Below are 15,335 nucleotides of genomic sequence, written 5' to 3' on the forward strand. Positions count from 1 at the left end.
TTATAGTGAAATTTATCTTCATTTTTTACTAGTTGAATAGTCCTACATTCACAAACATGAGCCATCCTTGTAGGACCCATGTGAACATGTATGTACTGTATGTGGTCATATACACATACATACACACACACACACATATATATATATATATATATATATATATATATATATATATATATATATATATATATATGTGTGTGTGTATGTATGTGTATATGACCACTAATATATGACCACTAATGTTAACCACTAGATGGGAGTCAAGATCTTCCGCCGCAACTTCACCTCTGCACCTGTCACGCGCTCGTCAGGCGCTCGTTAAAAACCCAAAGAACTTTTATGAAACCTTTTTAACACATTTTGCCGAATAAATAATAGTATAAAAACAGCTTCTCAAATCAAACATGATCTCTGGTTGACGTTATCTGTGAAGGAGGAGGCGTGGCTTTTAGAGAAACAACTCTGACGTAATGCGCGGTGACGCCACATCAGGGCGAGTCCAGAATGCAGCGCAAGTCAAAAGAATAGCGGAGACAGACGTGTATCAAAACACGACCAGCAAATTGTCTTACATCATGGAGCTTAACGGTGACTGAAACGTAAGTAAATCATCATGCCTTTATTAAAGCGGGTCATGTTTGCATGAGGTGGTATAAAATGTAAAAGCTTAGGAGGCAGTAAGAAAAAGGAAATACATTTTCTGTAGATAAGCACGATACGGAGTGAGGAAATGTGTGTGAATGATCGTTAGCGTATTTTGCAATGTTTTTGAGTTATTATGATACATAACGGAGGACGCAATCTTGCCTTCAGTCGTCATCACGCTTTATATTCCGTCATGGGTGCATTATCAAAATACAATTCGAGATGTCAGCTTTTGATGCTGCAGTAGCTGAACTGCTATGCTGTCAAGATGCTCAGATAATGTTCATGGGTGAAAAGGGTAAAACTAAATATTTTTTTACATGATTAGCTATGTGTCTTGCACACGTTATGCATGGAAACAGATTCAGTTTCTGTTCCACAAAATGCCAGATTCGAATTATTTTCTTGACGTTGGGTTTCGTTAAAGGTTTTTGACCATTTGTTTATTCTGACATCACAGACGGAACTCTGTACCTAAATAAGCAGACAACATATACAATCCGTAACATTCAGAGGCACCGCAAATCGTTATTGAATCTACAAAACAAAACAGCGAACATTACCGAATGAATGACTCCTAAAAACCGATTCTTTTAGTGAATACGGTCAGTGTTTTACGACCGCTAAATGAATGACTCGTTTGAGTCGACTAATTAAAAAAAAATAGTTTTTGACAAAAAGCAAAACAATCAAAAACGTAATAATCACATTGAGTAAATCTGACTCACTAGTTGAACCGCACTAGAGTTTTGTAATCAGTGCTATTTTGTAAAAAAAAAAAAAATGAATTTAAGTTTTTACGTTTTAGTATTTGAAAATATACATAGCATATATTTCTGATTTGTTGTATCATGTTATGATGAAATATGAAAAGATTTTATCTCTTTGCCCTTAATCCTTAACATACTCATAATTTGCTGAGGGTTAATTAAACCTGACCATTCATATGTTGCTATTTCAAACTGTACTTATCTACATCCTAGATAAACATCCTTAAATGTATTATTTCTGTGTACTTCGTACACTCACCGACCACTTTATTAGTTACACCTGTCCAACTGTTCTTTAATGCACATTTCTAATCAGCCAATCACATGGCAGCAACTCAATGCATTTAGACATGTAGACATGATCAAGGCGATCTGCTGCAGTTCAAACCGAGCATCAGAATGGGGAAGAAAGGTGAATTAAGTGACTTTAAATGTGGCATGCTTGTTGGTGCCAGATTGTCTGGTCTGATTATTTCAGTAACTGCTGATCTACTGGGATTTTCACGCACAACCATCTCTAGGGTTTACAGAGAATGGTCTGAAAAAGAGAAAATATCCAGGGAGCGGCAGTTCTGTGGACGCAAATGCCTTGTTGATGTCAGAGGAGAATGGCCAGACTGGTTGGAGCTGATAGAAAGGCAACAGTAACTCAAATAACCACTTATTACAACTGAAGTATGCAGAAGAGCATCTCTGAACGCACAACACGTCAAACCTTGAGTCAGATGGGCTACAGCAGCAAAAGACCACACCGGGTGCCACTCCTGTCAGCTAAGAACAGGAAACTGAGGCTACAATTGGCACAGGCTCACCAAAATTGGACAATAGAAGATTGGAATAACATTGCCTGGTCTGATGAGTCTCAATTTCTGCTACGACATTCGGATGGTAGGGTCAGAATTTGGCATCAAAAACATGAAAGCATGCATCCATCCTGCCTTGTATCAACGGCTCAGGCTGGTGGTGTTGGTGTAATGGTGTGGGGGATATTTTCTTGGCACACATTGGGCACATTAGTACTAATTGAGCATTGTGTCAATGCTACAGTCTACCTGAGTATTGTTGCTGACCGTGTCCATCCCTTTATGATCACAGTGTATCCATCTTCTGATGGCTACTTCCAGCAGTATAACGCGGCATGTCATAATGCGTAAATCATCTCAGACTGGTTTCTTGAACATGACAAGAGTTCACTGTACTCAAATGGCCTCCACAGTCAACAAAACCCAATCCAATAGAGTACCTTTGGGATGTGGTCGAACGGGAGGTCCGACAAATCTGCAGGAACTGCGTGATGCTGTCTGGTCAATATGGACCAAAATCTCTCAGGAATTTTTCCAGAGCCAGAAGGGGATCCAACCCGGTACAAATAAGGTGTACCTAATAAAGTGGCCAGTGAGTGTATATTTAAACCCTTTAGCATTGTGCAAGTCATATTAACATGTTTTTTTCATTTTCTGAATGGACTTTTTAAACTATAGAGGTAAAACAAAGTCACATTTGACTCTACTCAAAAGCTAATTCAACACTTTTTATACAGCACACAGTGTTTGTGTGACTGCAAAGCATGTGAATTTGAGGCACGCGATTGGCTGACTGTTGCCAAGCATAAAACCATAAAACTATAACACCGTAACACATAATAATTTTTATCAACATGTTTTTTATCAACACAAAAGCTTGCTAACCCAGCTTCTACATTACAAGTGTAAAACATTCATTTATCCAGGATCAAAAGTGAGGTTATAAACAACGATAGCCTGGTGTTGAGTTCAGTGTGAAAAACCCTACAGAGGGCCAGGCCTCAGTTATGTGTGTGTAACAACTGAATGCTGAAACTTTGATAGCTAACAGCATGATGTTAACTCCTCGTTCTCAGCTGGAAGGTGTGTAAGTGTTGTCATCTCTTCCTGTATGTCACTTTGTTTTCCTTGAAAAAAAAAAAACAAGGGCATTTTTGCATCTTCATCAATACTTTCTCTATAAGTTGCTCTTTATAGGTTTGTTTTGTTGTTGTTATGTGTTTGTAATGTTCAGTGTGCTTTAATATTTCGATCAGCTACTGGAGGAAATGGCTGAGATTCTCAAAAACCTTTAAATGTGTGATCTGGGCTTCCAATGCAAATGCAAAGACTCGATTTCGCAGTCCCTATTACAAATAGATACACAAAACTGAATGTAATGTAATATTTCAACGTTTTATTAACTGCTTTTTCTTTTAATTCTTTTTGTCTTATTAATTGTTTCTGTTTAAAACAAGTGAAATTGTTTTTGAGTGCTGGAAATTGAAAATCATAAATCCAAGAGTTTTGTTTCTGTTTTACCAAAACATATGGCTTGTTATAAACCAATCAGACATTAAGCTCATAGTATACTTCTGTCCAGTTCTATTCAAGAGATGCGACCTTTACAGAGACAAAGAATGTTCTGTAGCCTAAAACAAGTAATGTTTTTTTTTTTCATTGTCTGATCAGTGTTACAATGGTCTATGAACCTTAAGTTCATGGTTATTCAAGTGGTGAGACAGTTACTGCCAATGACAAGTGCTTCATTGTTATTCTTTCAATTCATGCACAAAACACAAACAGCACATGTTTTTTGATATCGCTGCACTTGCAACTAAAGAAAAGACATGTAAACTGAAAAACAAATTAAGAAACATCTTTAAGAGTTTGACAACACATACTGTACATACCTAAAATAGTCACAGACAGTTCAACTAAACACAGAAAAGTCCACAATATAAGACTAGACTTATACTTAATAATGATAAATACAATCGGTTTGTGCAATGATTTATTACAGTAGCATGTGTGTAATACAGTTTATGATTCTGTTTATGATTTGCTGACATACTTTATATCATAAGTCGAGTTTTTGAAATCAATTCTTTTTTGACCACACAGGGTTTTGTATCACAGAATGAGGAAGAAATTAGGCCTGCACAATATATCGTTTCAGCATTGATATCGCAGTGATCATTCGCAATGGTCACATCGCACGATATGCAGTGTTGAGTTTCTATTATAATTCATCATTTGTATGTGTATTGGATGCCTGTGATTTGTATAATGATTTAAAAAAACATCCATTCCGGCCGGCCGCGTACCCAATCTAGACTTTACCAAAGAGCATAGAATCACTGAGAGGCGACACTCTAGTGCGATTTGCGAAACAGCCACTGGATGCCATGGCAGCCATTTTGGAATGAAAATTCCAATAGAACAACAGCATATTATAAGTCTGTAAAATAAAGATTAAAAGTGCAGATGATTGTGATAGTACGTGTTGTATTGTTGTCTTTCAGGTTGTATCTCCAGCTTTAATGCACTTTTTAAGTAAATAAACAAAAAACAAAGCGGCTGCCTGCCATCGTGACAGCAATAAGATCCAATGGACAGCCGACCGCTTTCACTCCAAAATGGCAGAATCGCAGGGCTGTTGCTGGGCACTGATGTTGCAATGGAACATTCTATTGAGTGTCACCTCTTGGTGATTCTAAGCTCTTTGGTTGCGTCCGAAACCGCCTACTACTCAGTAGGTACTGCATTTGAATTTAAACATACTACTCGGCCGATAGAAAAGTGTGTTCTATACAGTATGTATGTGAGATGTATGAATGCAATTCAGACGTACTACATCCGCCATTTTGTCATGGTCACGTGACCTACATGCGTCAGTTGCGTCACTTCACTGCCATTCATGAATTCTCTCGCGGGGCATCATGGGATGTCACGAGGCACTTCAGAATCTCGCCGGAAGTAGTCAGTCTTCCGGGTACTTCTCGCATACAGATTTTCAAATTCTATAAATTCGGACATACTACTCGGCTCACATACTGATTTTAGCGTACTGTATAGTATGGAAGTATGCGATTTTGGACACATCCTTTGACTTTACCTGTGATAGCTGATGTCTTTTCTTCAGTGATCTATATGTGGCGTTTATGTGCGAGGACACCCTCTAGTGTCCACTATGAATGGAACAAATAACATTATAATGTCTGATGACAACGGAGTGGTTTCGAACCCACTGTCCTGCAAAGTTTATTACTTTTGATAGAAAATTATTATTTCCATCTGCTTGTTAATTTTCGATTCTGAAAAGCTTAATTGGCAGCTTCAGTGTGTTTGGTTATGGGTGAGCTCTGCTGGATGGTAGATATCAAGGAGCAGGGTTGGAGATCTCTGCTGTATTTCCTTTTTTTTTTTTTTAAGTTGAAAATTAACATTTTTCTCTAAACATACAGGGCTTTTTTTGTTTCTATGTTGATACTTATGAATTATGTCATCATTAGTATCGTTATTACAAAAAATCCCAGAAAATATTGTGATATATTTTTAATTCTGTCCGTAGCCTCAGCTTACAATTTTGCAAAACCACAAAAATGTACTTCAACATACTGTACAGTTGACTGCAGTCTTTTTGGTAAAGTGAATGCGACTGGACAGTATGACACCAATAGCTTTTGTTCCTTTTCACATTAGTAATCATTACAGGGACAAAACTATGTGAAATCAAGATTAACATGGTTATATTGCAGTTTTATCCTCCATTTGCTTTTGAAAACACTATTGGTTGGGTAAGGGTTTAGGCCAGTGGTTTGCCAGGTGATCTGTACAACAAGCTTAACAAGAAGAACATAAAGGTGTATTTGAAACATACAACAAAATATACCCTAACATTAGCAAAAAATGTACACAGTGCCCTCTAGTGGATTTGTCATTTAAAACGTGACAAAACGTATGCAGAGCAACGTATTTTAGTTTTTCGCAAAAATGTTGCCTGGCACATGTATTTTCAATAAGCCTGGGCTGTTGTTTGTTGACGTTTTGGTGTGTTGGGCCTTTGCTATTCGTCTCCTTTATAAGTCAGACTCTGTTTGCATCTCCACACTATTTACGATAAGTTCACATCATTTATCTGTCTGTTATGACACAGCCAAGATATTTTTAAATGAGAGATTGGCCTCTCAATTTTAGGATAAGTCGAATCCCGCTCAGCCAGAAGAAATGATGCAAGGTCTAGAGATAAAAGGGGAGCATGGATAATCCTGTTCTCACCCAGACAATGACTAATCACTAAAAGGAAATGGCTGTTCATTATCGTTGTGTCTACTTTAATTACTGATCATACGAATCCAATCAAAACAGAGATTAAATGAGCATGCTCTTTGATATTTTTTATTATTTTAATTTTTTTGGCATATTCTAAATGAAAGTTTGCTTTTATTCATTTATTTGATTATAATTTGTTTTGCATGAATGAACCCTTTCAAAGGCTTAAAGGTATAGTTCACCCAAAATGAAATAAATACTGCCGTTATTTACTCCATTCCACATAACTAGACTGCCGTGTCATGCTTGTTTATAGCTCAAGAACAAATGACATTTACAGTGACGGTAAATATGACGCATAAGATTGGGGCTTTGAGTTTGAATTTCATATTTGAATTTTAGCCTGTTCAAAGTATATAAATATGGAGACTTCAGGAGTATAAATCAGGAGACTTATGAGTCATATGGACTAGTTTTATGGGGTTTTGTCCTTTTGGATATTGACATTTTACTATGAACTTTTTTGTATTGCGAACAGCAAGTCTTTTAAATATTGCTTTTCGAATCATGTGCAAATGACAGCAGCATACAGGTTTGCACTGACATGAGGATGATGGTTTTTAAATTAAGAATTTTAATTGTTATATAAATTATTTGATGAATAATGACCCCAAGTTATCATATGCCTTACTCCTTAAAAATGTTTAGATCTGTACCTGAACAGTTATTCCATTTTAATTCTGGCTTTGCCTCCTCCTTGTCTTTTGGTCTTGGTTATTTAAAGGAACACTTTTTTTGGGAATAGGCCCATTTTACAAGTCCTCTAGAGTTAAACAGTTTTACCATTTTTAAACCCACTCCGCCAATCTGCAGGTCTGGCTTGAACACTTTTAGCTTAGCTTCGCATAAATCATTGAGTTAAATTAAAATGTTGCTATTTGCTAGGTTGATTTGGTGTGGAAATATATTCTGATTCTAGCCTAATTAAAGAACTTTGCTGCTCTATAATGGTGGCAGCGAGTGGAATGATATTATGCAGTTTCTGAAAAAGTCCCCTGCTAGCTAACTAGATAACAGCACCACATAATCGTTGTGCATAACTAATTATCACTAATAAAGCCTAGAATAACAGGACATTGGTATATTGTAAATCAATAGATTCAAATATTTATTTCCAGATATCAAAGAAATAATTTGTGCCGTAATTATAGTTTTGTAACTATTAAATTGTTGTAAAGACTGAATTGTAATATATAGCTATATCAGTGTAAAACCTATGTATGGTGGAAAAAACGTTTCTGTGATTGTGTGTTAAAACCACCTGGGGTCTCCACTTTTGCCATGGCCTCTCTTTTTGACTTTAGCAGACTTATCCCTCAAGTTATTCCAAACATTTCTTTACAAAACCTTTCCTCTTTTCTCACGGCTGTTGCAGTTTCTACCCAAGAATTATTGGTCATCTGGTTGGGCATAGACGGATCATAAAGATGTCTGTATACAGTCATCCCTGTTGAGACCAAATCTCTTCAAAATGATTCATATTCAACTCAAATTAAATGTGATGCCATGTGAACTGTTCGTTTGAGTCTTGGAAAATTTTGTGCACTCCACCAGCCAAAATCATTTCGCATGCACCCAAAGTGAACCCCCCGTAAACGCTGCGATGACATCGCATTCACCGCGTGCACTCAAGCGAAAGTGTTGAGTATAAATTAGGTGCATTTGTAAAATTTGTCTGGTTCTTTGTCCTAAATATGTACATATTGTGATGTGAGAACAACTGGACCGCTTCTGTTACGTTTTTGTTGGTTGACTTGATAGGTGGTGTAAAACCTACAGTACGGTATTGTTCATCAAGCTAAAACATTTAAATTTACTTCATTTTAAATGTTTTTACTGCCTAAGGTTTCTGGGGGTTTTTAGGTTTGTAGTTTGTACTTGAGCTCAGAATTGCAAACAGTAAAATGTCTTTGTAGAGGATGTATGTTTGTACAGTAAAGTATAATTCAAGTTGTATTTGTATCAGTCAGTCTTCAAATGTAAAGTTTTACCCACTTATGCAGAGTGGAATACTTCAGTAAGGATGATATACAACCCTACCCTATAGTCAAACAATATTTTATATTATAATCCACAGCCTCAGGCAAATGGTCCAGAGTGACGTCTTGTTTGTGAACAAATCATTATTTTGAATGAGTTCCTTTTAGAGATGAATTAGTTCACCAAAGCAAAACATGATATGAGCCAGCACAGATCTACAAGCTACTCAGTCAAAACCTGCTTTTCAGACTGAAAATTAGCCAATATTCTTGTGTATGTGATCAAGTGACACCAGAGTTTGCTAACTTATTTGGCGCTTCAGTTATTCCAACAATGATTGAATGGAGGAAACAGCTCTGAATTGAACTGAAAAACATATACAGTGTATATGCATTAACTCAGCACTTACATTAAGGGGCAAACTTATAGTTTTGGTGGTTTCATATTGTTTATGTCAAAGGTGAGTTGATGAGTAGTTGTTTACAAAAATACAAATACAAAATGTGGATGTTTTAAATCTTTTAATCGTGTAAATGAACATGATTAAAATATTTAAAACATCCACTTTTGTATCATTATTGAGTGTTTTTCTAAGCCATTGGGTTATATAAAACTGGTGATTTGAACCAGAACCAAACTATTCAAAAGAAAACTTGGACTTCCCCATTTGTTTGAGGCTATTGATTACAGGTAATAATGTTGTAAATCAGGTTTATTTTATTACACTAACTGATCGTTTGGCCTCATTAAACCTCAATGTAATGAGTTTTGCATGACCTGATGCACTTTTATTTTAATTCATTTAATAGTTTGACTCTGATGTAGGGCTGGGTAATATGAAACAAATCTCATGTCATGATATAAGTTCCATATCCTGATAAAGATATATATCACAATATAGTACCTTTTTTGTAAATTAATATTTTATATACAGTTGAAGTGTTTTATAAACACTACCTGACAAAAGTCTTGCTGTCGATCCCAGTTGTAAGACTTGTAGTTGATCATTTGGAAAAGTGGCAGAAGGTAGATTTTTCTGATGAATCATCTGTTGAAATGCATCCCAATCATTACAAATACTGCAGAAGACTTATTGGAACCCACATGGACCCAAGATTCTCACAGAAATCAGTCAAGTTTGGTGAAGGAAAAATCATGGTTTGGGGTCACATTCAGTATGGGGATGTGCGAGAGATCTGCTGAGTGGGTGGTAACATCAACAGCCTGAGGTATCAAGACATTTGTGCTGCTCATTATATTATAAACAACAAGGAGAGGGCAAATCCTTTAGCAAGATAGCGCTTGTTTTCACACATCAGCCTCCACATCAAAGTTCCCAAAAGCAAAGAAGGTCAAGGTGCTCCAGGATTGGCCAGCCCAGTCATCAGACATGAGCATTATTGAGTATGTCTGGGGTAAGATGAAGGAGGAGGCATTGAAGATGAATCCAAAGAATCTTGTTGAACTCTGGGAGTCCTGCAAGAACGCTTTCTTTGCCATTCCAGATGACTTTATTAATAAGTTATTTGAGTCATTGCACAGATGTATGGATGCAGTCCTCCAAGCTCATGGGAGTCATACACAATATTAATTATTTTTCCACTGCAACATGACTTCATATTTCATACTGTACATTATGTCTGTTAAGTGACAAGACTTTTGTCTAAGCAAAGTCAGGCCTTACTGTCCTAAATGAATAATTAAAAATCAAGGCATGATCATATTTTATTTTGGTAAAATAAGCATAATCTAGAGGCCTTTGCATTTCATATAAGCCACTTCTGATACCAAATGATAAACTAGAAGTCAAGTTAATACTTGTTGTTACTAAAACTTGGATAGGCAACAAGACTTTTGTCAGGTAGTGTACACCTGAATTATTCGCCCCCTGTATATTTTTTTTCCCAATTTTTGGATTTTTTTTTAACACATTTCTAAACAAAATAGTTTTAATAACTAATTTCTAGTAACTGATTTCTTTTATCTTTGCCATTATGAAAGTACATAATATTTTACTAGATATTTTTGAGGATTAAAGTGCAATTTAAAGGCTTAACTTGCAAGTCATTGTATAACAGTGGTTTGTTCTGTTGACAACTGAAATCAAAATTGCTTAGGAAGCTAATAATGTTGACCTTATAATGATAAAAAAAATGTTTTTATTCTAGCCGAAATAAAACAAATAAGACTTTCTCCTGATGAAAAAAATGTTATAGAAAATACTGTGTAAAAATGTCTTACCCTGTTAACCATCATTTGGGAAATGCCTGAAATAAAAAAAATCACAGGCGGGCAAATGATTTTTTACTTCAACTGTACATTGACCATGTTGAAAGGTTGCTTTTTTTTTTACATTTTAAAGAAGATACTCAATTTACTCATGCTTATGTAGTTATTTTTCTCACTTTATTTAGAACTATAGACAAACAAATGTTTGATTGAGAATGTAGAAATACTGAGTAAATAGATAAAAACACTTCCATTGATTACAGGCCCAGTGGCATGTAAGGCTAAATAAAATGCAGAATGTAAACATTGAATGTTATTCACGTTTCTGCATCCCCGATGTGCCGTGTAAGATTGCAGTCATCCAAATGATGAGAAAGTATTACCAACAATTAATATATTTTCCAACACCACAAAGTAAAGAATGGAGCATAATGAAGATGAACAATGTTTACCTGTGACAGCCGATTTGAATGTTATCACTCGACTGAATGAGAGTTATCAGCTGATAGATATGGCCAAGTAGGGGCCATCTGCACCTACTGGTAAGCTCAGAAGGCTATTATCATCCACCCACATGGTTAATCAGACATAGATCACATATGGTTGTGGCCGAAAGTTAACGAGAATTATTTATATTATTTATAAAATTTCCCATTAATTGTATTTTATTAATGTCTAATGTACTATGTCCATTGAAGAATTCAAGAAACTGGCTGAAAACGGAAGAAAAGGCGGCATGTCATCAACATTTATTTATTACATCTATGTGTACACTTTTTTTTTTTTTTTGAACGCAATAATTCATTTGACATAAAGATTACATAAAGGCCTAGCTATGTGTATAAATATGTTAATGTGATATATAAAAATCTGATACAAGCACTACCACACAAAATCCAGGACAATATAAATAATGTACCCTGCCATGTAATTGCTATAATGAAATATCCATCTGGTTTTGCAATAATCCAAGTCTTTACTGGCGTTTCGGTGGAATAAACAACCATACCATTAAGTTCTGTATGCGCACCAGCGGTGAATGTTTATAGTAAGTTCATTGACCAAACACGAAAGAAATGCAACCGTTGCGACAAAACTAGACTGTTATTATTGTGGAGCACTTTTCCCCCTTACAAAAGTAAATAAATAAATAAATAGTAATGTAGACTATGCGTCAGATGTGTTGTAACACAGCAACATTATAATTACTACGACAGTTTAATTCAAGTAATTATCTATAGTATGCTTCCAAACACTGTAGTATTTACTATAGTATTCTTTTCATGTAATGTAACGCTTATACAGTATATACTGCCTCTGACAGGCAAATATATATTTTATGTTCTCTGCCCTCTTCATGATATAAGGATCATGTCCAACATGTGTGCTTATTTTCTATTTATGTCTCCTTTGAAATATGGTATAAATTGCAAAAATATGGACTTTGTTCTATGTGTCCGATTCTGTAATTTACTTCCTGCCCTCCATCTGAATTCTGCACATCATCAGTACCACGTGATTGAAAACAACCTATAAAGAAATCACATTTCTTTTATCTTGTATGTTTACAGTGCAGATCACCACACAAATGAACCGCTATTCTATTATTTACGTAATGCATTTTTTTTACAAAACATTTGGTGGATTGGTTTAATATTCTACTGCAATGCAATCATTATAAAGTATTTTCAGTATTCTCACACTCTAGTGTTCTTAAACGCTGTCTTATTGTTAGTAGTCCTTAAGATTAATCTCATTCAAATCTGTGTTTAGACATATAAAAGAGTTAAAGTATATAAAACACATTCGGTTTAAAGATTCCACCTCCTCTGTAATATTTCCCACCTCTGTTCCTCTTTAAGTTTCAGCAGTGCTAAAACAGCTGTAATTACATAAGGCTTGAGATCCTTTGGTATTGTTTTTTTCTGCCAGATATTTTTAGATTTCGATTTTCCTTGAATCCAAAAGAGAATTTCTCCTCTGATAACGCAAACTATTTACATTTATTAAAGTCTATAGGGCTCTTGCGTGTCCCATTAGGCACTGCTCTCCTAATGGTTAAATGTAACATCTTAGTTATCCAAGAAACAGGGATATTGATTATCGGGCCTGAATTTGCAGGTGTGTATGGATAACCAGCTCTGCTGATGTTGAACAGAAAGTGTCCGCTCACTGGCAGACCCAGAAAGCTCAGCTGAAAGGAAAGTCACTCACACTTCCTGATTAAGCAAAAGGTCAGGATGCAGTTGTGACAGGAGCTGGACTGTATTGCAGACTGACAGCTGACAGGGTAGAGTGACGCTGAAGATGTGTGTGTGCTGAGACGCACTAACCTGATGGTCGGCTGATAGAAAGCATCTGGCTGTCGGTGAGGCTCTGGCAAGCTAGTTTGTATGGTGTCACCAGCCTGATCTCACAAAGAAACAAAACAATTTTACGTATTTTGAGAAAAGTGCCTGTTTCTATTAATCGCATCCAAAAGAAAAGTTTGTTTTGACATAATATATGTGTGTGTGCTGGCTCAGATATATGTTTATATATGTTTTATGTATAATATATGTTTCAGTGTACTCCTTAATTAATGAAGCAAAAATTAATTGATTGTCTTTATTTTTGAGTCTTTATTTATTTAAATGAACCAAGTAATGTCAAGTTCTTGTTTTAGCAGAAGGAACATTGCTTTCTATCAATTTAAATTTTAAATAGATCTACAAATTAGTACATTTGATGTAACTTGGTTTAATTAAGACACCTTTCCACTTGAAATCTGTTATTTCACTTTATTTAAAGCAAATTGAACCCAAGAGCATGCAAATTTACTTTCAAAACGCTTACTGATCTCAGAGTTAGTGTTAGCACAGCTATGACTCTCTGAGGGAAGCGTCAAAAATTGATGCTGAGGATAAAATGCCAAGACCCTAAGCAAGGTGGTAACCTCAAAACTAAAAAAGACCTACTCAAAACTCTTCTTAATCTTCAAACTAATGAAGATTAAACTCTAACAACTTTTTCTCTCAGATTTAAACACCTAAGATTGCTTGTATTTTTTTAAATATTCTTCTCTGCATGCTGGGAACATGTCCATTGCGACATATCCATTATTAAAATTTACTTAGTGGGTGGCACGGTAGCTCAGTGGTTAGCACTGTCACCTCACAGCTAGAAAGTCTAGGCCAGTTGGCATTTCTGTGTGGAGTTTGCATGTTCTCCCTTTGTTTGCGTGGGTTTCCTCCGGGTGCTCCAGTTTCCCCCACAGTCCAAATATATGCGCTATAGGTGAATTGGGTACGCTAAATTCTCCGTAGTGTATGAGTGTGTGTGAGAATGAGTGTGTATGGGTGTTACCCAATGTTGGGTTGCAGCTGGAAGGTTATCTGCTGCATTAAAAATATGCCGGAATAGTTGGCGGTTCAGTCCGCTGTGGTGACCTCCGAAATGGAGACTAAGCCAAAGGAAAATTAATAAATGAATCAAAATTTACCTAATATTTCTAAGTTTGCAATGATTAGAAAATATTTAAATAATACAAGTGAATGAATATCAATGTTTAACTTTATATATTAAAATAAATAATAATATTTAATTTATTACATGAAGTAAATGTCTAAATATTAAATATTTACTTAGAAAATTCTAGTTATCCTTGACACATAATAGTACAATTAAAAAATCATGAGAGTAAATTTATTACATTTGACTAAACCAAAAAGTCATTTCAGTGTAAATTTGAGGAAATCTTTGTTTGTATTTAGATAGTGGGTAGCATGGTGGCTCAGTGGTTAGCACTGTTGCCTTACAGCAAGAAGGTCAGTGGTTCGAATCCCAGCTAGGTCAGTTGGCATTTCTGAGTGGAGTTTTCATGTTCTCCTTGTGTTCGCGTGGGTTTCCTCCACAACTCCAAAGACATGCGGTATAGAAGTTGTATAATAAATAGAAAATGATACAAATGATATATTAATTTAAATAAGTACCTAAATAGTTTTTTTATGTATGTGTGTATTTCAAATATGTGATTTAATCGCAGTTAATTTTTGCCAAGCACTAATCATTCGTTCATTCATTTTCTTTTCTGCTTAGTCCCTTTATTAATCTGGGGTCGCCACAGTGGAATGAACTGTCAACTTATCCAGCATATGTTTTACGCAGTGGATGCCCTTATAGCTGTAACCTATCACTGGGAAACATCCATACACACTCATTCACACACAAACACTACGGACAATTTAGCTTACCCAATTCACCTATACCACATGTTTTTTTTTGGACTTGTTGGGGAAACTGGAGCACCCGGAGGAAACCCACGCTAACATGGGGAGAACATGCAAACTCCACACAGAAATGCCAACTGACCCAGCCGGGGCTCGAACCAGCGACCTTCTTACCGAGGCGATTGTGCTGAGTCATGCACCCAAACTCTACTTCTAACTAGGCCTGTCACAATAATCAGTATATTGACTTATCGCACAACACATAAACATGACCTCAATTATTTTTTGTGATGCTATATAATATATATCGCCCATACTTAAAAACCAATGCTAATGACACTTTAGCTGATAGCACAGCCTCTGTCATCTCATCCAATCTCTTTTGA

The 15,335-nt window shown here is 35.9% G+C and overlaps 1 protein-coding gene across 3 annotated transcripts in view; it reads left to right on the plus strand.

Annotated features, from left to right (window-relative positions):
• The first annotated feature begins 503 nt into the window (after nt 1-503).
• Nucleotides 504-15,335, plus strand: part of inpp4aa (inositol polyphosphate-4-phosphatase type I Aa) — a 63,116-nt gene continuing 48,284 nt past the window's right edge. For all 3 annotated transcript variants that reach the window (XM_056465066.1, XM_056465065.1, XM_056465067.1), the window contains exon 1: nt 504-599. The gene's annotated coding sequence lies outside the window, so the exon portion shown is untranslated. The remainder of the gene's footprint in view (nt 600-15,335) is intronic.

This window comes from Danio aesculapii, chromosome 9, assembly GCF_903798145.1.
Source record: "Danio aesculapii chromosome 9, fDanAes4.1, whole genome shotgun sequence".
Taxonomy (NCBI): domain Eukaryota; kingdom Metazoa; phylum Chordata; class Actinopteri; order Cypriniformes; family Danionidae; genus Danio; species Danio aesculapii.